Genomic DNA, 25,023 nt, shown 5'->3' with positions numbered 1-25,023 from the left:
TGCATTTAGGGATTGAAAATGAAGTACTCCTTATTTATGCATGGTATGCAACGTCACACTAAACCACTTTGCTGGCAGAACACTAGGAGATGACTAGAAAGACTTATCAGCCTAACTTGAGGGAAAATTTCTCCCAAATTAATATCACTATTTTTTATTGATAGCATTTCACCCACTTATTCTAAAATGTGGTCCAAGGAAATCATTCTGAAAATCATTATCATAATGAAAAAAAAAAGCCAAATTAGCAAAGCCACAACAAATAGGATCTATTACATAGCAATCAGCACAACTTATATAAATGCAAGGCATGTATCAACAACATATTGATTGCCTGTGTAGCCAAGAACAACATGTCTAAGAGGTGAGGTTAATATACATACATGGACTGCCAAAAGGCCTCCTACAAGAACCCTTCAAAACATTTCCAAACAGGCTGAGCAGTCACTCATGAGAAAGAAGGTTCTCATGTGAATAAAAATGCTGATTAAAAAAGGAAGATATTGAAGGTCAGTGAACAAGCCATTTCTCTCTCCAAACAGAGCTACTCAGCAGAGTCTCCCAGGATTTATGAGAGATCCTGGTGTTCAGCATGTTTTTAAGTTATCTGGAAAAAGGAGCTGAGAGTGTGATGACAAACTTTCAGGATGCTACTGTTATTCATGGTGGTAAAGATAGGAATAGGAATTGACTGAAGGAATGCAAAAATCCTTGCAGCCCAGGGATGGGGAGAGATAATGGCAGATGAAATTCAGGAAGGATTGTTGTAAAATGATGCACAAGGGAAAACAAAATTAGCTCCACAATGCTAAGCCAGCCACTGATAGGCAGGAACAGGATGTTAAGGTCAGGGTAGACAGTGCTGTGAAAACATAAATCCAGTACCCAGGAGTGCAAAACCAGACATGAATATCAGCAATTACTAAAAAGGGAGCAAAATAAGCAAACTGAAATATCATTAGCTCCCTGTGCAAATCCACCACACTGCTGCATCTTTCCAACTGGATGCAGTTTTGTCCTCCCCTTGAAGTGAGGTTAATTCAGGATAGAGCGACTCCCATCAAAGGAGGCACTGGCTACCCCAGCTCTCCCCAAACCTCAAGAAAATTGGCTGTCAACAACTGCCCTTTCACTGCTGCTGTAAAATAGAGGGAATTACGCAAAGTCTAGAATATCTTTCAGTGGTTTGAATGGTTTGCTGCAGTGTGGAGTCTTCTGATTTTGATAAGGAAAAATAAAATAAGCTTTCAGGCCTGAGGATGGTAACAAACAAGGGGAATGACTGTAGTTCACTGAAAAAACTCAAACCAACCACTTTGTATCCGCTTTTTTTCCATGTAGTTGAAAGAAGAGCATTTGAATTTATGGGAAATAGCATTGTGAAATTACTAGTAATCCAACACGTTATCTCTCTTACTTATTCTAATTAACCTATGAAGTTGGAGGAGAAATTATTCCTTTGACCTGCAGGAAATAGCTATAAAGAATTTAAGCAGGGATTCCAAAGTGTAGAGATCAGGAACTAGTTGGATTAATACTGCAGGAATCAATCCACTAATGAAATACAGCAACACACAGGTATTCAGTCTCAAGAGCCCAAATGTCAGTGAATCAACAATCTGCTTGCAAAGGGAATTTTTTTCTGTAGGAACCAGGAAGCTGCAACAGAACAACACAGACCACAAGGTAATCTCATTTAGAGTGGGGGCCCTCAGAGGCAAAAGTAACTTCCTTGCTACACCCATTATCTTCTTTCCAGTCTGTCATCCCATTGCTTTTCCACACATGCCTCCTAAGAGTATTGTGTCCAGCGAAAAAAACACTACCAGAGATTCCAAGAAACTGAGAAGTCATTTCCTTTTTAACCTCAACAGCTATTCATCTAAAAAATAAAATAATATATTTGGTAGAGATACCCTGTAGTTCCAAAAGCAAAGTGTTAATATAAATAATTTAATTAAAAGCAAATAGCTGTAGTAGCAATTTATTACAAAGAGACTAATAAACTGAAATCCATGTGTAATACTGCTTTTTAATAAGATATCTTAACAAAAGTAATAACCACTGAATAAAGCTAAATGCCTCAATCAGAAAAGAGTGAAAGCAGCTATGTAAAATGTGGGAGGGAAGCAGAGCATCACTCAGCTCACCTAAGCTGGATGCTTTAAGCTTCAACAGTCCATGTCATCTTCATTACACTAATAAATGTATTTACGTGTATATACACCCACAGAGAAGCCCTGCAGCAAGTTACACAGGTTCTCCTACCCAGCTGACTTCTCTACCCCATTAAATGACTGCTTCCCTCTCTCCAGGTGTAATGGTGCTCCTGCCCTCTGGCTAGGTGATAATTGAATCTGCTAAACAAGTGGCAAGGAGTTGGGAAAGAAATTATTTATGTTTATCCAAAGAGGAGGGGCTCAATTAAGACTTCATTTAGGAATTCAGCTATTCGAATTTAATCACAACTCAGATGTAATCTGAGCTCCAAGTTCCCTCCATCCCTCTCTCCTGGTTGCTTTGATTCTTCCTCTCAGGTCCTAAGTCTCAAACAGGAATTCCTGCTTGGGAACAGGAAGGTCAAAGAAGAAAGCAAAAATCTGAGTAATGGTCTGTTCACACTCAAAGGTCATAACACTAAAATACCTTGGAGAAAAAAGATGCAAGGACCTACAGAGGGTCTCTATCCAGGTAGTAGGGAGTGTCACCAGGAATGGAAACACAAATTCTACTGATACACCTCTACCTATTAAGAAGCCCTGAGACCATTTGAGGTTGTCTGCACTATAGGAAAAGTAACTCTAATGCGCATTACCACTGATTTGGCTCCCTCACAATGAAAATAAACTGAGAAAACAGGATTTGTAGTTAAAATTGTTCTGATTGCTCTCCTCTATCCTTGGAATAAGTACAGAAAATTCCACTTTTGTCAAGGAGATAAACACACATTTTACTTCAAAGTGGCTGAGAAGCATCATTGGATTAAATATTCTGTCTACAAGAGGGGAGAAAACCAGTTTTCAGTACAAAAGATAAGGTAATTAATTAAAACGAACCCCAACCAGTTTCCAGTAGCATCATCAGGGATTTGCATGCATTAGCACTGAACAGGCACAGAAACACAAGCTGAAATGGAGGTTTATTGGTCTAGGCTGGGCTCATCCAAGCACCAATAAATTACTCTGGTCCTGATAAGAAGCAGGTATTAACCAAACACCAATAGAGTTCTTGAAACCCCTAAATTATTCCAACTTGGCAACTTAAAAACATCATAAACAGGCAGGAGCTATTCTTCAAATCTTAGTCATTAGAAATTACAGCAAATAGACCCATACTGCTATCAGAAATATTGAAAATGTGGATAGCATGTAATTCCTAATCTCCTTAGGTTCCTTTCATATGCTGAAGTTGTTGAAGGATGGACATGAAAATGTGAATAAAATCTTCTCAAGAAAACCTCTCCTCTAAGTTGGAACAATTGTGGTTAATCCTCCCACGAGTAACACTAAAGATCCAAGGCACTTATCACAAACCTGAAATCTCACAAGTCCTCATCACGTTTCATAAAGGAGCTTTTATAGTCAGGGAAAAAAAGGTGGGGGAAAAAAAGCCATTGATATTGTTCTACTCTTGGCTTGTGGTGTGGAAACCCAAATCTCCAGCTGAACTCCAGTGCTTTGGAAAGTTGAATGGCCCCAATTGAACTCCAGCATCAATCACCCTTTCCCCAAGGAATGCCCAGATTCCTAGCCTGCCTCAGGCCAAGCTTCCCTCCACTCCAGGGCTTTGAGCAAATCCCATCTGCTGTCAGGGATCCATTACCACCTGAAGCTCAGAGTCCTTGAAATTGTCAAAGTTCCCAGGAAGAACAAGTTCCGAAACACTGAGCTTCTAACAAATGGTGCATCCCTTCTTCCCGAGGGTGAATCTAACCATGTTCCACCAGGAACGTCTCACAGAGGGCAAGCGAAGGGTAACTGTAACAAAGCAAGAATTTCCTTTCCCTGCACCGCCCTGTCCTGAGCTGAAAAACCCCCAGTCACTTCCAGGGCAGTTCTCATTCTGCTGCACAGAAATCCCAGAGTGGCCTCCCCCACAACACTCATATTATTCACAAGAATGGATCACAACCATTTCTGCAGTCTATCACATTCCAGTGCCTTGGCATTTATTGCTACAGCTTTTCCAATACTAATGCACACCCATCTGCTCACACGACCCCTGCATTTGGTTTTTCCAAAGAATTAGGGGTCAAATCTCTAACTGGGGGTGCAGATAGTATTTTTGAATCCAGAGACAGAAAGGGCAGGCCATGTGCAGAGCTCTGATTCTCTCACCAGGTGTCTGAGCCCCACTGTCAGATCAGGAGAGGGGTCTGGAAGCAGCCCCTGCCTGCCCCAGCACAGCCCATCTGTACCTACAGCAAGTTAGCTGCTGCTGCAGTCCTGCTCTCCCTTCCCTGTGAGCTCTCACAGCTCTGCAGGTATCATCTGGAAACTAAAAAGCAATTTTACAGGTTTTGACACACCCAATTTAAAATACAGCAAATCAAAGTAATTTAGATCTTTTGATAATGCTTCTCAGTATCATATCCACTGGTTTAAAAAAAAACCCAACAGAACTATTAACAGTGGTTACTACTAAGGAACAGGCTCCTGCTCTTCTGGTCCATTTAAATCAAAGTGTCATTAACTATAACTAAATTAGTTTTATCACCTGAAGGCTCACAGTCCATCTTTGACCTGACATCCAGCATATTTAAGGCTTCTATAGCTATCCTTAACACTTTTGAAATTATGAGCATCAGGCAGATCATATTTATTCCTATCTTTAATCCCTTGACATCATCCCTTGGAGATTGCCTTGGTCATTTTTCTAGTCAAGAATTCCGCTATCTTCCTCCAAATATTTGTCTCCATGTTCTCAGTACATCCTCTCCAAAAAATGGTGAACAAATAGTGGAAAAAAATTACACTGGCTTCTTCAAAACAGTAAAATCTTGACCATCTGGTTATCCCCAACCTGCATGTGTGGAAATGATTAGGGGTCTACTGCCATGAGATACAACTTTCAGATCAGAGACTAATCTCAATTTTAAACACAGTAAAGAGCTTACACAATTTCAAGATGCATCTTGTCAGTCTGGTGCTTTATGTCAAAGAAGAAAGACTTGCATAAAATTAAAAAATCCACTCATACATAAAGCTGATGTGCAAAATCAATGCCATTGGAAGAAGTCAAGTCTGTGTAATTGCTGCAACAATAATATTTTTTAAAAACAAAAAGACCACCCCCACCAAGGACAATTAGGAGTGACCCATTATTTTATTATTAAGGCATGGAAACAACATGGTTGTAGGAGTTGTGTCTTATCTTCCTTTAACAAAGGAAAGCTAAATTGAATGTTATAGGAGACAGTTTTAAAAAAAACCTGCAGGTAAAACTAGACTGAGGCTAAAATGTATAAATCACTGAAACACAATTCCCAAATACCAAGAAATATTTTAAAAAAAGATTTGACGCCACTTTTAACTGACCAGTAAATCAGTTAAGACAATTTTTCCTGATCAGTAAATCAGTTAAAAGCACTGTTGGGGTTTTTTTCTGTTTAAATCAAACTACTCATAAATAAATAAATTCACAGTTACCTAGTAATTCTTAGACTGATTTGCTGAATGTTTAGCAAATGGGAGAGCATTCAGCCAGGCTGCAAACAGCACCAACAGGTCCTGAAGGAATTCTGTCCCTTACCCCTCCCCTGTCACCACATAAGAACAGCCATCATCAGTTCCAACAAACTACAAATACTACTCTGAAACTCTTATTCTGCCAACTCTTTTTCTTTCACGCTCTGTTAAACCTCATCCAGTAACAAATGGAAACAACTCATCCTGTAATAGTCTCACACTCAAGAAGGTTTTAGAAGCAGCAAATGGGACACAAAAATTGAAGGGAGAAAGTAGACAAGAGCTGAGCAAACAACTGCATTGTTGGGCCACCTCTGTACTCTGCAGAGCACGTAACTGAGAGAACAGGCTGGCTGTTCAGATCAGCTCTTCTTCAAAGCTGCTGCTGATTATCCAGTTGGACCTTTACAGATCATGTCAGAGTTGCATGCTCATTTCCACAAACACACGGTCAAGTAGCATTTTTTACTAAACACAAAAATCCTCCTTTGCCTACATTGGATAAGGGGAGAAATGTTTTTGTCTGGAGGAGAACAACAACAAGGAAATGAAGGGAAAGTTTTGCGCACCTGCCTGCAGACAGGATGCACCCTTGTTCTCACTCGGGGTTTTACTTGATAATCAGTTGCTTGAAAGAATCTTTTGAGGCAAAAAAAATTTACTCACTTTTTTATCTACCTGGTCAAGTTTTATTTTCTACTGAGTTTTTAAAAAAACACCAAGTACAGCAACAAGAAAGGCGAGGTAGGAGCAAAGAATCCAAATTACTCCCTTGGGATCTTGAAAATTACTTTCTGAATAAAAACACTGGTGGTGCTTTTCTAGTTACCCTTCGCTAATACCACAGATGAAGGACAACAAAAAATACATACGGCACTTACAGAAATGAGCTACACTCCCACTATTGAAGGCTGTCATCTTCTGGTTTAAGCAACTGGAAAATTTTGCTTGGTTTAATAAGACATCTCCAACTCACGGAAAATGTTCACATAGAATAACTTAGGAGCCCAGCACATCACACATCTAACTCGCCTTCATTACCTTCAGTAGAGATGAAAAGCCATTTCCTCCATTACACTTGTAGCCCATTGCCTCTTGTTCTGTCTCTGGAAATCACTGAGACAAGAGCCAGGCTCGATCTCTATACATGCACAAACATCCATATTTTGGCAATGCAACCTCATCCTATTACTGTGTGCCTCCTAAGATGTGCCATACAGAACATTCTGCCAAACAGATCTGTCCCCAGCCTTCTCTTCAGAAAGCTGAACAGTCCCAGCACTCTGGCTCCCCTTATTTCCCATTTGTTTCAGCCCCCCTAATGCTTTCTGGTAGCCCTCCACTATTACTTGGGGAGAAACACCAAAGAAAATTCCCAGTAAATTAATTTTCTACAACAGGCTAAAAGGAAAGAACTCCCCAGCCATGGGAAGAACAACAGGCAAACTTGATGGAAGTGCCCAAGGAGGCAACAAATAAAAAATCCAGGATACCTCTGTTCAAGTACAGTCAAGTGGCATTTTGAGAAGACTGAATACGAATGAGAACAACATGACAAGTGCACTAAAAACCAGAGTCACAGAGAGAACCTTTATGAATGGCTGAGTAACAGCACGCAGAAAGAACCATCTTGTTTTGAGAACAAGGAAATATTCTGGAATACCAACAAGCCCACAGAGCAGTGGGAGACACCAAAAACACTGGGGAAGGTGCCGGGCTGGCACTAAAGGGTACAGAGGAACAAGCTCTGTGGGACTGTGCAGCTATTAAAGGTGAAATAATCTTGAGAAATAAAAGGAGATGAAAAACAAGTCAAATGCAGAAGCCGTGACAGATATGCAAAATAGTCTTTGTAAAAATGATAACAGCATGAACTAAAATGAGGTCCAGGTTTTAAATGAATTTTTTCATCTGGCTTTCCTTGTTATGGAAGCAAGAGCAGGCAGGACTCTGCTCTAACACAATGCAGTGGGTGTTGGATTGTAAAAAAATGCCACCACTGGTCCAAAATCTTCCCAAGAGAGAAGGACCTCTTTGGCAGCCACAGTTATACAGTATCTCAGGTTGTGACTGCAAAAAAGCCCCTTTTCAATAGTGATTATAAACCACCTTTCCAATATCTGTCCGTGAGAAAAGGAAGCCACAAATAAAATCTGTTAGAGCTTAACTTTGGACAACAGGAAGAGTTTAAACTTGAGGGAGACAGTACATCGAAACAACAAGCAAAAAGATAAAGCATGACTTCACAGAAGGAGTTTAAAAATCAACCAAAAATGGCCCATTAGCACTTTGTAGAAGTTGAGCAAACAGACAGCTGTCAAATGAAATGATTTCCCTGCAATGCTAGAATTTTAGTGAGAAAAAAAAAAAGAGTTGGAAGTACTTCATAATTTGTACTTTACAGAGCTTGGTAACTCCTATTAACTTGTACATAGCATTCAATGCCTGATACTAGCCATGTCAGTCCACCTCCATGATGACATGAAAGTTTAATAACACAGGCACTATTAGTTTCAATTAAAATCATTCATCCTTGTGACTTGCTGTTTTACCTTAGTATATTTACTTCTTATTGCATTAAACTCATTATAATGACCTCCCCATGCCAATGACCAGGATTAGGATCAGGGTGTGATCAGGGATCAATCTCATGTACAGCAGCAAACTCCTGCAAGGACCCGAAACTCTTTCAGTACCGATTCATCTCCATGCATCTTGCGGGCCAGATGCATTTGTTATAAAACCACAGTTCTTCAAAATCTTCCAATAAATTATCAGCTCAAGTATTTCTCATGCAAGAGTCACAATTATCAATTATAATACCCAGGAGCATTTTTAAATTAGGGAGAGAAGAAAACATGAATTAATAAGAAAATAATTAAGATAACTAATGAAGGCTAAGCAAAAACAAAACAGAGCCAGGTTAGACAGAAAAAAGGGGTTTGGGAACAAAGCACAAATCACACAGTTTAATATGACCAGGCAGAAAAACACAGAAAAACCCCCACAATCCAAAGACTGGTCAACCAGGGAAAAACTGAGTGTAAATTGTAAAGACAGAACCAAAACAACATGGTCTTATGACAAATAGTTGCTAACCAGTTCATTCATTACGTTATCTGTTAAAACCTTTTATTTTAGTAGCTTTAAGTAAACCATAGGCCCAGTAAATTTATGTGTGTCTCAGAACTGGAGAGGGGAAATACTGGTTTATAATAAAGTGCATTTTTGTTCTACTACATAGAAATTAGCACTGATCCATGTAGACAGATCTGCAGCAAATGAGCTAGTTTTCCAAAATTCACATTATTTGCACGGAGAACAGATGTAGGCATGAACACACAGACACAGAAGACAATGGCAGATTCGCATTTATCTCAAATGTATTTTAGCTGAAGTCTGACTGCAGTGAAAAGCAGGGTGCCTTGCAAAAAACTTTTGCAACTGTTGGCTCTAATCCAAGCTCAGAGCCAAGCAGAGCTGGCAGAGCTCTTTCCATCTGCTCGCTGTCTTTTCCCCATCATGGATGGGATTAAGAATAATTCACAGTGCAAAGAATAACAAAGTGGCTTCTTACATTTTTGTTACATGGGTTATCCATCATTTTCATGGCAACAACTTCCTCTTCAATGGACGAGTCCCTTGGTCTACCAGCTAGCAACATGCAATTTATTTTTTCCTTACAGTGCAACTCTCATTTCTCTTTTTATGAATGCCTCTGGGCCAAATTCACAGAAGAAATGCTTGGGTTGCAGAGCTCTCTCCAGGAGCAAACCAACTGCCAGCCATTGGCACCCTGTCCCTGTAAGCATTGCAGCCTGGTTTCAGAATGCAGCGGACCCCACACTGGCTTTATCCCCCCCCTCCACTGATGTGTTTGGGTTGTCTGTTCAGGCATAAATTTACCAGCCACAGGATCTACCTGAGCTTCCATGAGCAGCCCCTCAAAGCTCCAAGGAAACAAAACCCCTTTAGAGAAACGTGCCAGTGCACAGTGATTGGCAGGTCTTATTGGGGAACAAGTTTAGATAATTTCTTGCCCTAGAATAAAAATAAATACATCAAGGTTTAGCACGCAGGTCAGCTGTGAATGGTCTAGTAACAAAATTTTAAGGACAGTCCATAGCTTTCCTCCTTCTCTCCAGTCCTGTTTCCTACTGCTTAGGAGCCATCCCACATCATCTACTCTCAACATATTCACCTCTCCCTCTTCTATTTCATTGAAAAGCCAAGGCAAATGTGCAGAGAAACTTCAGCTCATGGAGCTGTTGCCAGTGTGAGGACTTGAGACAATCAGAAACCATTTTGGATCTTACATTCTGTGAGAACTTGGTCATGGGAAGAGCTTTCGCCTGTAGGTGACCCCCTTGGCAGCAGCAAGGTGTGATGTGAGCAGCTCAGTCCCACTGCTCCTTTCACAGCCATGAGCAAAGCACTGGCCCTGCTGGAGGGAGGTGAAGGGTTAATTGGAAATTCAGACAGTGCTGCACTGAGGCTTGAGGATAACTGGCTGCTCTGAATATGCATTTCCAGGGCTTATCAGGAAATGGAGTGGAAGATGCAGAGAAGGCAGACAGAGGAGCTGCTGGAGCAGTGGGAGTTACCCAATTAATTTTCTGGTGTGTCTGCAGCAGTCTCACAGCTCTTGGAAAGTGGTTTGTACTTCCAGAATATTGTTTAATTAAAGAAGAAACTTAATCTCTGAAAGGTTATCTAATTCCCCCCATGAAACTGTTGAGTTTAAAAAGCCAGGCTGGGTAGAACAAACAGGATTAAGCACTAAATGTTCACATTTAAGGCATTTACATTCCTGACTGCATGGAATACAAATTATAACAATTAGACCAACAATGAAGATTGTCATTTAAGCCAAAACTAAAGACTGACAGCTCTATTCATTGGCTGTGCTGCTATAACAGGTGTGAAACATGACTGTCATCCTACACAGCATGAGAAATCCTTAATTTAGGTTTTACTCTGGCCCTTGCAACAGTTCAAGAGCCCCTGTTCATGATCAGTCACTCACACTTCCAGCCACACAAGTCCAGCTGCCATCACTGCCTGCAGTGTTTTACACCGGAATTTATGGTATTGCACTGCCACTGGCAGCTTTGCTCCTGGAGAAAAACTAGGTTAAAAACAAACAAAAAAACCCAGTTCCATTTTTAATTCAGCGAGTTTGGCCCCCTGTAACATCAAAGAGGTGGTGATGGGACATTGCCAGTTTTGCCTCTGGGCCAAAACACAAACCCCAGCTGAGCACCCTCCCTTGTTCTCCCTTGTCTACATTTTTTCTAGTCCATGCTGAACAGGGAGAGCCCATATGTGCATGGATCAAACCCCCAAAATCTGACAGTGAGCCTATGGAAAACTGCTGAATTTGACACCTGGGAAGTTCAAGACAGCCAGTATCAACCAACACAACTCCCCAGCCTCTGCCAAAGAAGTGATCAAATCTCTTTAATATCAGTTATTCAAGGAAAAAAAACCCAAATTATTCAATAAAGTGAATTTTCCCCCATAAATGAAATACATTTTACTGTGATACTTAGCTCTCAGATATTAAGCAACACTCTTCCTAAAATCTTTGGCATATCTCTTCCTTTTAAATTACATGCAGATTTAGTTGAATGAATTTGTTCATAAGTTTAATTTTCTGCCTTGAGGTTACTTCCATCTTCAGATAACAAAATAAATTCTGTGCAAATTTAAAATGTAGTTCAGTAGTATACTGTGAATAAAACAGCCTGCTAGTCTAGAGTTATTTTATTTGCTATGATTTGGAAACAATTCCCATTTCCCATCAAGTTCAAACATGGATCAGTGATAAACAGTTGCACAGAATTTTTTTACCCCAATTTAAACCAGAGCTGTGACTCAGCAGACGAAGAAATCTTCCAGACATCAAATGAAATACAAGGCACAAGAGACATCTGGAAGCTACTTGGAAGCTGGAGTTGTTTATCAATCTCACAAACACCTGGAAGATTCAGGTAGGTTCAAAGTCTGACACCTGAGAAGGCTGACAGCTTCTGTCCTTGGTTCTGATGACAATTGCCATGGGTTAGGTACAGAAATTCTGTAAAGGTCACTGCCACATGTAAATCAAAGACTGGGCAACATTTGCCAGTTTCATTTGGAAAGGTGTTGGAAAGTTTTCACCCTTGGCATTTTTTAAAGCATGGGACAAGTGTCCTTTTCTCCTCCTGTCTGAACACACAAGTCACGACAAATAATTTTTGAGTGTACCAATTGAACAGAAATTAAATAAGTCATGCATATTCTATGACTCAGATGGAGAATGCTCACTAATATTCCCTGCCTAGGCCTGGGGAGTTACTATCACCCTTATTACTCTACAGCTCTTATTAATGCCTGTGCAAAGTGTTACAAATGTATTAAATATTTTGCTCACATTATTTGGCAAAGAACTGCCAGAAACTTAAAATGCTTTGAGTTCCCCATATAAGAGAATATCAGAACAATTAGAGAATATTAAGTTTTGCTGAAAGCTATTTCCCTCGCATCCTTGCTCTACACTTCTGCTCAGCAAAAATTTGCTAGAAACTTATTTTGTTTGTTTAAACAAAAGTGGATTTAAGAATGGATTTATAATAGTATCACACAGTATGGGGGAAAAGTAGAGGACTGGGGTTATCAAGGACGAAACAGAGCTGCAGCTGGAGTGAGGCAACCAAAAGACTGCCAAAGTAAAACACAGCCTGAAGATGTAGCATGTTTAATCTTGGTTCCAAGTGAAATTACTAATTTAAATATTCATCAGCATATTGAAGACAAAATTGTAAAATGGGTTTCTTACTCTCAGGTGAGCTGCCAAAGAAAGCCAGAACCCCCAAACTGTAGAACCCAGAGGAAATAAGAGCCTGATCCAAACTACAGCACTACATCCACCAGTAAACTCTAGATTTCCAGCCCTTGGTGATATTCCCAGTTCCCTCCTGTGATGTGCTCGGATGTACCACACAACCCAAACACCAGTACAAACACAATGACACAAGCAGAAAAGCTGACTCAGGCTGAACCAGTTGCTCCCATCTGAAAGAGTTGAGGGCTGAGCAGAGGATCTGCCACATGCCAGCACAGCACCAACCCCGTGGGCTCCTGGAGTTTCCCACCCAAACTCCAGTCATGGCCTAAAGAGCAAGAGACCTGCAGCTCTTACAAGTGACACCTGAGAACACCTCAGTTAAAGAGATACTCATTTGACTGAACATTAGACTGCAATAAAGAATTCAATGCAGTGAAGGAAGAAGAACCCAACCCATCCCTTTGCCTGCAATGAAGCAAAAATCACCAGAGGCCAGCATCACCTCCCAGGCTGCCCGTGCAGGCACAGGTACCCAGAGCTGTGGCAGGATGTGGGACAGAAAGGGGACACACACAGGGAGTCCCCTGAGGTGCACTTGGCACAGTGGGAAATGCCAGCACAGCCTTGTCACCCAGTGTCCCACTGCAGCTCCATGCCCAGCGACACAGCAGGACTGAGGGAAGGCTTCCAGCTCCTAGAGCCACCTGAGGAGCCAGAATCAAAGATTTACTGAATAGATGCAGAGGAAAAGGCTTTCACTACACTTGTGCAGTATTCCTCAAAGCCTCTGCTGTAAAGGCAGCTCCAAGAGCTGGGAAACACAAGACTTGCTCCTTATGTCAAGTTTTCCCACAGAACTACCTTTTGTTGCTTAAATCTGATCTAAGGTTAACAAAAATCTGTCAAGCATTTGCAACTGCACTTGGCAATTACCCCACTACATGAGAATGTATGCAATGTAATCTATGGCTTGTTTCTTTGATGTACAGATTTTGGTAACCAAATGTGATTACTCTACAAAAGAAATTTCTAGTGCTGAGCTGAACTCCAAGTACAAACCTCCCAGATGCTCTGCCTCCTATTTTCCTAGTTTAAACCCATGCACTTTTGGCCTTTCAAAAACAATTAAACTAGTTGACATCTTTATTACATGTTAAGACAACTGAGCACTTCCAGTCCTCGCTGCAGCATTAAATCCTTCATTTAAAACACCCCTGAAGTTCAGGACTCTCCAGGGCAATACATTTCCTGCAGCTGAGATGTCCTTTGCATCTGACAAAGCTCCTGCCCAAGGAGGCTGCAGAGGCTTCACCCTCAGAGGTTACTGCAGTTACTGAGCGGGAGAAGCCCAGAATGACCCTTGCTGATGTCAGAGTCACCCCTGCTGTGAGCAGGGGGCCAGGCTAAAGATCTGCTGAGATCCCTTCCACCTCATATTAACCCAGATTTAGCAAAACAGATAATTCATTTCCCTCCCCATTTCCACTTGACTATGGACTAAGGAAACTTGGGATGCACAAGCAGTGCAAGAAACCTTTTGAGAGCAGTAACAAACAACTCTCTGGTGGATTCCAAGCAGGAAAAGATCCATGCCACAAACGAAAACTTCACAAACAACCCCCAAAACAACAGGGAAATAAGAACACAAAGTTAGTTTTCCCATCAATTAAAGAACTACCTTGAAAGAGTTATATCAATTTTAACAACAAAACAAGTGGAGGAAACTGCAACATAAGTATTCACAGGATGCAATTTTTAGACTGGCAAGAAGTCCCCAAGCCAGAAATGTCAGGCTGTGTACAGCACACCATGAACAAAGCAATGAAAGGGAAAAGGAGTTATTTTGTTTAAGCATTACCTTTTCTCACCTATATTTAACTATAATCATCTACTACTCTTACTTTCTGATTTTTTTCTTAAAAAAGGAAAATTGGCACCCAGCTCTTGACCTTCAGAACAAACAGGATAGTAATTTGTTAAATACCATCTCTTTCTGGTTCTTCTTGCATAATGCCTATGGATAAATGTCAATCAAAGCAGCAGAACAGAAAAATGCACTTTCTGGCTTCAAATGTATAGAAATTCTTAGATGTTTTATGTACTCAATAATGGATTTTTCTTTTTATGTGTTTATTTCTCTTGGCTCCCTTCCTTCCACAAAGATATGCAAAGGTCCTTTCCAGCAGGGGAAAGGAATCCACACAGCCGGAAAACCTCTCTGGGCTGGCACAGAGCAAAGCATTTCCCAACTCTGTGGACAACAGAGGAAATAAGGAGTCTCTCTTTTACCTCTGTAGAATCCCAGCACTCTGAACAAGAAAGCCAGCCTTTTAAAAATTGCTTATTTGGATACTGTAATGCAACACACTAGTGCCATCTGTTCCTCCTCTACCTCTCCATTTGAAGGCTTAGAGATCCACCTAGCCCTTCCAAAACAATTGGTATTTAGTGCTCCCAAAGGTGAAGATTATTAAAGACACTTGTTGAACTCTCTCATTAGGAATACCATAATTAAGCTAAGCTGGACCACTCGCAGTAATTTAATTTACAAGGATGTCAAGGTGTATCCTGTTTGACTCAGGCCAGTTCAATGGATTTGTGCTGAACTCCTAAATCTCTGACTAGCTGGAGCCATCATGAGAACCTTTGGGCTGGCAGCAAAGTCCTACCCCAGACAAAGCAAGAGAAATCCAACAGCCTGGTGAAGGCAGGGAAGGCACAGTGCATGAAAGCTGATGCATTTAAAACGTGTGGTATTTGGCCAGAAGAGAACTGCACACCACTACTGTTTCCCATAGCAATCAGCCATATTCCCAAACCTGAAATGGCCTTTGTTATTACAGGCAGCACCCACATTTCAAACCTGCATGACTGAATTTCAGAGCCTAATTAATTTTGACCCCCTTAAATTTGCAAGGGCCACATCTACAAGCAGCCTGAGAGGTGTGCACTCATCCATTTCAAGAGATGCATTTTGAATTGCCTCACGCTTCCTCAGGCATGGAAGATTACAAGTGTTGATTTGGACTAAGTTGTTGCTTTTCCATGAAACAATAAGACACTGACAATCAAGTGCCTCACTACAAAATTAGGGGACAAAGTCAAACATGGGATGGACTAATGACTAGCAATGAGCTACTTAAGAATTATCCCCATCAATTCCCTGCAAAGCTGAGAAATTCAGGGCTGCACAACAGCAGGAGTCCAGAAATGGAGGAAAGCAGAAATAAAGGTCAAAACCAGATGAGAAAAACAAGAGGACACAAACCCCAAAAAGTACCTTTTCTGCCTCAAAAGACTACTCTAATTAAGTGTATTTATTACTTCATACACTTCTCACTTTAATATATTTAAGTGTGGCAGAAGCTCAGAGGGTTGCTTGCTCCATTAATGAAGTTTTGCTAGCATCCTCCCCATCCAAAGAGAATAAAGGGAATGCATGGACTATTCTTCTACAACAGCCTGGACAAGGACTTTTGGGCTCTCCTCTAATTCAGGACTTCTAAGCAATCCAGTCTTTGGTTGGAAAAAATAGACTATGACCTCCTGGATTGCAAGTAGAAGAAAAAAATCATCTTATCGGAAACCATGATAGAAAAGAAGAATTAATTCCCCTATATATTCTAGGGACCTTGTTATCTATTATGTATCCCTCCCTTTTTTAAGGAATTAAAGTAGCCTTTGGAAACAATAATGATTTCCTGATCCTAACTGCTGTACAAACAAAAGAAGAAATTTATGCTTGTGATTTCATAAGCCACAATCATTTAGCAGTACTTATTATGAGGTGCAGACAGAACCAGGATTACCCAATGAGGATGAAGTCTCAGCCATCGCAAAATGTCTCTTTGCCATAACCTCATTTAAACCCTAACCACAGAGAAGTGGAACTATCTTCCCATTAAATACCTTTGTGACAGTTTGTGTAACAAAACATGAATTCTCTTTTGTCCCTTTCTCTCTGGATGTGAGCAGATAAAATCTACAAGAGTAATTAACTAGATGGAAAAGAAACATTACAGACTCCTCAAATAACTCAGCAGGGTAAATTATGTATTTTGCTAGCAAAAAAAGACTTTGACAAATGTCAGTCACATACTGAAAACCCCTTAAAAAGGAAGCCTGAAAGCTCTAGATACAAATGTCATCATAGTTAGATATTTGGCATTTTCCTGTCACTCATGGACAAGCATTTCATTGGCAGTTCTACAATCAAGCAGGCTGTAATCCAAATCATTATGTGCATTTGTTTTTAAGTAGATACATTGTATAGTCAGAGAATGACAGGGAAAACTCAGTTGTTATATGTTGCAAGTACTAATTCTATTTTTCTCTTTTCTTGTACAAGCTCTCTCTCTTATAACCTAATCCTCAGATCACAAAGTTGTCATCGTAGGTTGGAGTAGCAGAACAGGCAGGTTGCTATTTTTCACATGTATTTGTTTTCCCCTCCTCTATCCCCCATGAAGTCCAGCCCAGGAGGGCAGCTGCCACAGGGCTCTACAGACAAATGCAATCAACTCTGAGTAACTACCAACAGGAACAACAGGATTTTCTGTAGGTGGTAAAAACAGGAATGTGATTTTTAAGCATGACACAGTAATGAAATAATCTTATTAGATATCACATACACCAAAGACAACAAATTTTCTTGGAGATGTCCTTAATCTCACTACTGTCAATTTACAGCCAATACCCCAGCAGCAGACTCTGCATCCCAACTGGATGATCACAAGCTTGCCGTGTGCTGCATTTACCATGACTTGTACTGGCAGCCCAATAAGAGATTATTGGCACATTTTCCCAACATATTCTAAAGTAAAACATCCAATGGCAGCAACAGGTTTCACATAGCTCTTGAACAGCTGCCATCCAGATGTATACAGGAGACCACCACACTTCTGCCTCTCAAAAAACAAGTCTTACTGAATCCATAATATTTAATTTTCACAGTTTTATACTGTTTCATACAGTCACCACAGACAGTAGCACTTCCCCAATACAAGTATAAAAAGATGAAGCAGGGCACCCTCAAAAATGCTCATCCTCACAGACATCAAATCTGTGCCAGACACACAGATAAAACAACATCTGAACTGATACAGCTGCTCGCCCTTTGGCACCCTCAGAGGACAACACTGCAGACTGATATTGAAGGAGGAGTTAACAGAGAATGTTCACAATTAACTTTGAACTTACTGCTCACAAAATGACTATTACACATCTCAGGGGTAAAACTCAGCACAGGGTGAAAACTGGAAAGCAGTCCTGGCAAGGAAGATGTTAAAGCAAGATACGGCATTTAAAGAATTTTCACAGAAACGGAAGAAATCACATGTAAATTCTGTTTCTGTAACATTAACTGCCCCAAGGACAAAAATTTAACCTGATTTCATGCAGCTCAAGGAACAATCTCTTCTAATGTGCTTTTCTGTCACTATAGACTGGTGGATCGATCACATCTTGAGCTGAGCTTCACTCACCACTGAGCCCCCAGTCATCTGCCCAGTTGGTTTGTGTGGCACAGCCACTGACCACTAACCAGGTGTGATCCATGTCCCCTGCAGTGCAGCAGCTCCTGTGTTTAGCCTGCCCCAGACCTCAGGAGTGACAAATCCCTGTCAGCACCCTTTGGCACCAATGGCCCGAGCAGTGGCACAGCACCTCTGCCAAGGGTGGCTCCCATGGCACACGTCCATTGTGGGGTACTGGGGAACTTTCTGGCACTTTGGCTCCAGCACAAGAAGTCTCTGCCAGAGGAGTCCTGCAAGGAAGATGTTACTGGGATTCTCAAGTTGTGCAGGCCCAGCTTTTTTTACTGCTACCTCTCTAAAAATACCTATTATAAGCATGGTTAATTTTACTGTATCTCAAACCCACGCTCAGAATCACACAAGGGAAATGCCTTTTTACCAGAATATTTCACCATCATGTATTTCACAAAAGAACTAAATGGGAGCTACCAGGCTGCACTTTATAACAGGTATGAAGTGGTGGTGATCCTGGAAAGGGAGAGGAGCAGCAAAACAGAGACAATGAAGTTACTGAGCTGCCAAGCTGCTGCTTGGCATTTGTCCACAACATCCCAAACCCCATCTGCTACAAGAACTGGATCTGGGATCTGCTACAAGAGGATCTTGATGTGGCTTTTGCTTTGCCTGTGCTACTCAGAGGCTTGCAATGGTTATTTGGAGTTACAGAATGCAGGAGCAGGCAAGGCAGCATCTTTCCTCCAGCTACTGCTTGGAATCACAATGGAGCTCCTGCGGCAGTTGAAGCAGCAGTGGGCTTGTGCAGAATGGGCTTTGGTGAACTAGTTGAAACATCTTCAATTAATAGAAATCTTAGAGCTGAGTGGCTCAGACTGACAAAGCTGGATTGAGAAAGATTTTGTCAGGAACACCTTTTTTTATTTTTTCCCCTTTTCTATCCAAGAGTAGGATAAAATGAGTGTTTCCAAATGCCAGGGCCTCAGTGCTTCATAACAAACCCAGCTCAGCAGTAACACACTGGATGGCAGAACAATGGCATTACACAGCCTTTGTCCCTCCTAATTTGTGCAATAAGGAATGAAATGAAGCTCTACATACCATAAACATATATTTCTTTTTAGTGGACTAAAAAAAATTCCATAAGGATTCATACGGAACTGCTGATGGAGAGGACTACCAGCCACCACACCATCAGCTCCTGCATCTTATGCTTGGAAATCAAACACGTTGTATAGAAGTGATTGCCCTGGAAGTTACTGGTACATTTGAATGCAAACTACCAAACCATGAAAAATGAGGCATCCACTTGCTATAAAAATAAATTAGGAGGCAATGCTTTGCTGGCAAAGCCATTGGAGTACCATAGTTCATAACTATTCATGGTACCATTAACAGATGTCTTTGCTTGTACTGTGAGCAGCCTTATGATATTGTCATATTCAGCAGTACTTTATATTTTAAAGTGAGTGCAAGCAACTTTGTTTTAGAATGCAATAAAACCTTGCCTGATGCAGAAATCCCCTGGGAAATCATACAATAATGTTACCTACATAACTAATTTTCTTCTTATGAAATCATGATTCCCACTACACTTTTAGAGCTATTCCAAGTATTGTTTAACATCACCATTTCCATGTTAATATCTCAATAAATCACAGAAATACAATACTTTATATGAAAAGTGAGCTGCACATTCGGGACCATAAGTTTTCCTTTCTAAATTAAAAGGGGAATGAAATCGATGCTGAATGTTCCCTGGTTGTTGCTCAAGGGTAGTAAAAGCACCCAAATGCTCCTAACAAAGCAAGACTACTCACTGTGCACACACACTCACACCAGGTACTGTGGAACATTGCTGAACAATTTAACTCTGTGCCAGGAGAAGTGGGGAGCTGGAAAAACAACCCCCAGCCTCAGTCCTTCAGAGATTACTCAGAGCTAAAAGCAAATGGTTAACCCAACTGAACTTCCCACCTTGAAGGCACTTGTGAGGCTGCTGTTTCATCTTTTCAAGAAGGATTATTTGGAATCAGTACGCAAGCAACGGCACACCAGGACTCTCACACTTCTTAAACAACATTTAAATAATGGTGAAAGATTTCATGTCTTGTGTCTCAAGCACTGCCACAGTACATCAGTGAACTACTACTCACCCCATGCCTGCATCCATCTGTGTGCAACTTTTATATCATTAAAAGAACATTTTCAGGGGGATTAATTGTCCCCCACCTCTTCAGACCCTCACTGGAACTCCCATCCACAGCATGCAGATTTTTAGTTAAAACTTCATTTCTACCCTTTCTCTAGAGCTCCTAATCAGCATTCCACTCTCCGTTGCTGCTTGCCAGGCAGGATTCACTTGGGGAAGGCTTCAAACAAATAGGCAAAGGAAAGAAGAGCTGCGCATACATCAAGGACATGTATTGTAAATTTGTGGAAGATGTTATGTATTCATTTAGGCTTTGTTTCAGTTCTGTTTAAAACACTTCCCAGCCCTGTATACTGTTATCATCATATTGCAAAGCGCTCATACCTTCTCCTTGATTTCTTGTGGACAGATCCTCACAGCACTGACTCCTCCTTCATCTTTACAGCTAACAGCTCCAACTCTCTTCACAGCAAAACCAACAAACCCCAACTCTCCCCTCACCCAGCTCACCCACTCTTTCATAGCACTTTTCTTATTGGACACACCTGTGGCCTGTTAAGGGCAGAGCTGCTCCTGATCTTTGGTGATCAGTACAGCTGCAACCCCTCAGGTGTGAGACTACCTTCTGCACTATTCTCTTACATTCTGTCCCTCCACAGCATACCCTGCTGATCATCTCTGTGTTGAGTTACACAAACCCATCATAGCCACCTTGTTCCCTTGCAGGGGGACACCATCTTTCCCTTTCTGGGCTTTCTAAATAACAACCAGAAGCCTAATGAAGAGCTATTATTTCCACAGTAAGTAAAAAATGCTCCAATCAGTGTGATAATTATGGCTAAATGTTACATGGGTGATTATTGCTATGGGCAGGGAGAAACACTGAGTCTTTAACCAAAGTGTAAGGCCTGTAGATAGTTCTCCCTGCTATTTCCAGAACCCACCCTGTTTATCTCTCCACAGTGGTCTCCAAAACATCACTCAAGTGGGAAAGCAGCCATGAAACCAGGTTTGGTGGAGACAGGGATGGGCACAACTGGGGCCCATCCCTGGAGCTTCCAACCCACAGGCAGATGGTGTCTGGATGGGGGTCCCCAGCGAGGATTCTCAAGAAAATTATGGCATTTTAGTGCCTTCCCTGACAAGCCAAGGCAGTTGGCATCCTTCTCCACAAAGAGCTCTTATCCCTTGGCTGCTTCCATTCCCAGTGGCAGTTTGGGGAGGAATTTTGTCCAAATGCTTTCTGGTTAACTGAGCAGGCTGTATCAGCTGGCATGAGGCTTGGCAGCTGCCTGAAAGAGCCCTGAAAGCTTCACAAAATTTCTTTTTCCATCAACTATTTTAAGAACTTGTCCCCACGCATATTTACCCCCCTAAATACTAATTAAATTATTGCATATTCTATTTAATGGCATACCAATTATAGTGTCAGGCAAAGGCTTATTGGTACATAGCAATGAGGGTGTCAGGCTTACCAGCTGCTTTTTTGAAGCTTTGAGAGGTCTTGATGTCATTCACACCAACTGAGGGATTTCTTGAAATTAAGGCAGCTTTTCTTTGTGTGTGCTAAAACAATTTCTCACCTAGCTAAAGCATCACATCTTGTGAAAATGGCAGATTTAAGTTGGACACAGAAAAGTGGGGAACTGTGAGGCCTTCAGCAACCTGCCAACATTCTGCACCAACCCAAGTTGTGTCCCTCTCCTCCCTCCCTGTATGCCTTTATTGCCTGCCTGGAATCAGGCTGGGTTAATTTGACCACGTGTATTGGTTCTCAGTTAGTAAGAGAAAGCAGCACATTATTGCTAGAGAGTTACAGAAGTGTCACAGAGCCAGATCAATGGTGCTCACTGAACCCAAAGCCATGGGGCACAAGTAAAGCGCCCTTAAAGCTCCCTAAACCTCACAAAAGGAACACTGAATTACACATTTAGCATCAAGCTTACAACACTTAGAGTGTGAAATCTTAGACCTATTGGTCTGGATCACTTATTATTTACACTTTAACAAACATATTAATGTAAAATATAAACCTTCCGTGAAAATAAAAGGAGCAGAAATGTGTTGTTTCTGCTTTACACACAAGTACCACAAGTGAAATTTGACCAGAAAAACCACACCCTGCCTCTAGTTTATTTTCATTTCCCATGGAAATTGTCTGAAACACTATGACTACATATCTATGTCACCTAATTCATCAGAAGTCAACTTCCTTATCAAAAGAACTCCCTCATAAATACAGCCCAAGGAAATACCATTATCTGAGGAAAAACAAAGGAATATAAAAAAAATCAGAACCTAGATGAATTTTTTTACATTAACTTTCATCTTCTCACATATTTCAAGATCACAAAAAAAAAACCAAAAAAACAACTGTGGAACAGAAAAAATAAAATAACTGGTTAACCTTAGTTGGTAAGATTAGAAAAGAAGTATTCAGACAGATTACTCCAAAGTATAAATATATATTTACACTTGATCCCAAAACCATTCCAGATTAGAATCACAAGAAGCACAGCAAAAAAGGAAGATACATTTGAAACAGGATAAGAACTTTTACACTCAAGCCAAGGAAACATTACATTTGATATTAAAACAAATGTCAAATTTAATGGTATTTTCTACTCCAAATTTATAGCCTCAAGTCCCTGTTTCTACTCACTTCTAGAGACCAAGTATTCTTTTCCCACTGGCTGTTTTACCCACATTACTGTGTTTTCCCTTTGCATTTCACCCACACTTGGGCAGGCCTATCACTTCCTAAGGCCACAAGATCTCATCTTGCCTTCTCCAGTCCTCTCCTTTACACACCTGAAGCCAGCAACCACGAACCTGACTCGCTGGTTTGTCTACTCAGTGGAATTATTTCACCTTGGTATCTTTTCACCCCTCTGACTGCTCCATTTTCTGGTAGCTCTATATCCCAAAACTCACAATACCATTTGCAAAAAGTCCTTTGTTGAGCATCTGGATTTAACATGCTGATATTTCTCCACTCAAAACATTTGTGGACCAGCAAAAAAAACCTCAAGAAGTTAAGAATTTACTGACCTCTTCCTGGAGCCAGAAAAACGCACTCCTTCAGACAAAGCAAGCAGCCAAGGCACTCCAAAGCCAACACTCCTCCTGAAGAGCACCCTGCAGGCCTGTTCTTCAAAGCCAGAAAAAAGCCCCCATGAAGGCCCATAAACAGCTTTTATACACCTGATACTTGTATGAGTAGATTTTACACACCTGATGCTTGTATGAATCAGTGAAAAGCCACAGCTGCCTCCAATTCTGTAGCGTTTAAGAAAATCAAATCAAAATGAGAGACAGCAGAAAGTAGTTTTAAAAACTGAGGGTAAAAGAAGGATTTCTGTGAAATAACCTTCACATGGGCTCACTGTGCTCCCCCTCACCTGGAAGAGGCATTAATGATGTGTTCCTTGTGCATCTGGCTTTGATGACCACAGGGATATGGAAGCTGTTCTGCCTACTAACTTTCTGCTGCTTTTTATTAGAACAAATTCACACTTGTGTCAAGCAGGGAGCTCTCACCTATCCACCACCTTCTCCAAGGTGAAATCTAAGCTGAACAGGAGAAAAATGTACTGTGAGAAACTGGCCCTTCTTCTGGAGCACTCTACCATAGAGAGAGAGCAGGAGAGACTGGAAAAGGGAAAAGCAAGGTAGAAAATGGAAGAGAAAGGTGATTTCCACTTCCCTTTCTATAGACACACCTTAGGTCTCTATTGGTACAAATTTTCCTGTAGCCTCTAGAGGAATGTCTCTTATAATTCTTCTTACCTACAAACTCCAGAGCCCTGGCACATCATGTTGATAAACATCCATGCAACAGAGAATCGAGGAGCAATTAATCATAACACATGAATCTGGATCTAAGAGAAGACAGTAGAGTAAATCTGCTTGATAAACACACCCTAGGGCCAACTGCAACCTCCCAAATTATTTTCAATTGCTATGTACCATTTTGTAAGCACATAAAATGTGTTTACAAATAAAAAAATTATCAGTCTTTATTTCAGTTGCCATCTTGGTTGAACAGTTTTGGCAATTAATCATTGGTGTGCCATAATACTCTGGAAATCATTGCTACAGATCTGCTCTTGGCTGGCTGCATAAGAAATCATTTCCTCTGTAATCAACACGGAAGATGAACCAAAACACTCTCATCTACAGTGTTCTGCATCCTGTAGGGGAAAAAAATCTAACATTATGGCCCTTGACATTGCTGTTCAGGTGTTAACTGAGCTTCTAAATAAACTTTTCAACAGGGATCAGAACATTTTGCTCCGATAAATCTGAGGTTACAGTAGTGCATGATCTGAAATCTCAACATTCTACATCTAGCAGCTTGGAACTCCTTTCAATCATGATACCCATGGAAGAGGGTCATCCAAACTCTATTTATATATACACTACGATAGCCATAGAGTTGTCTAGTGATGCTGGCACCAATTTCTGCTGTCTCTTAACTTTTCAAATTCTTTGAAGAGCTCTAAATCAGGGCTGGTGCTTTTTATTAAGAACAAAAGAGATGTAAAGTTGTTGCAAAAAATCAAAACTTAACTTTATTGCTGTTGTATCCAGCTTCTTCTGATGCTTAAAACTTATCAGTAGTAGTTGATTAAGCATTTATTTTATCACTCAGGTCAGAATGCAGCATTCCAAGTTCTATTGGTATTTCCTTGCTAAATCTTAGGGTTTAGGGGTTTATTACTCCATTATCTTATCTCTCACTGAACTCATTTATAATAATAGGGGATTATGCCTGAAATTTAATTAGTTCCATTTTTATTGATAGCACTTACTAGCAAGCCTCCAGTTTCTACTCTACAGCTGGTGGATAAAGAAAATAAAAAA

This window comes from Melospiza georgiana, chromosome 5 (assembly GCF_028018845.1).
Source record: "Melospiza georgiana isolate bMelGeo1 chromosome 5, bMelGeo1.pri, whole genome shotgun sequence".
NCBI classification, from domain to species: domain Eukaryota; kingdom Metazoa; phylum Chordata; class Aves; order Passeriformes; family Passerellidae; genus Melospiza; species Melospiza georgiana.
Note: the sequence above shows the minus strand (reverse complement) of the source record.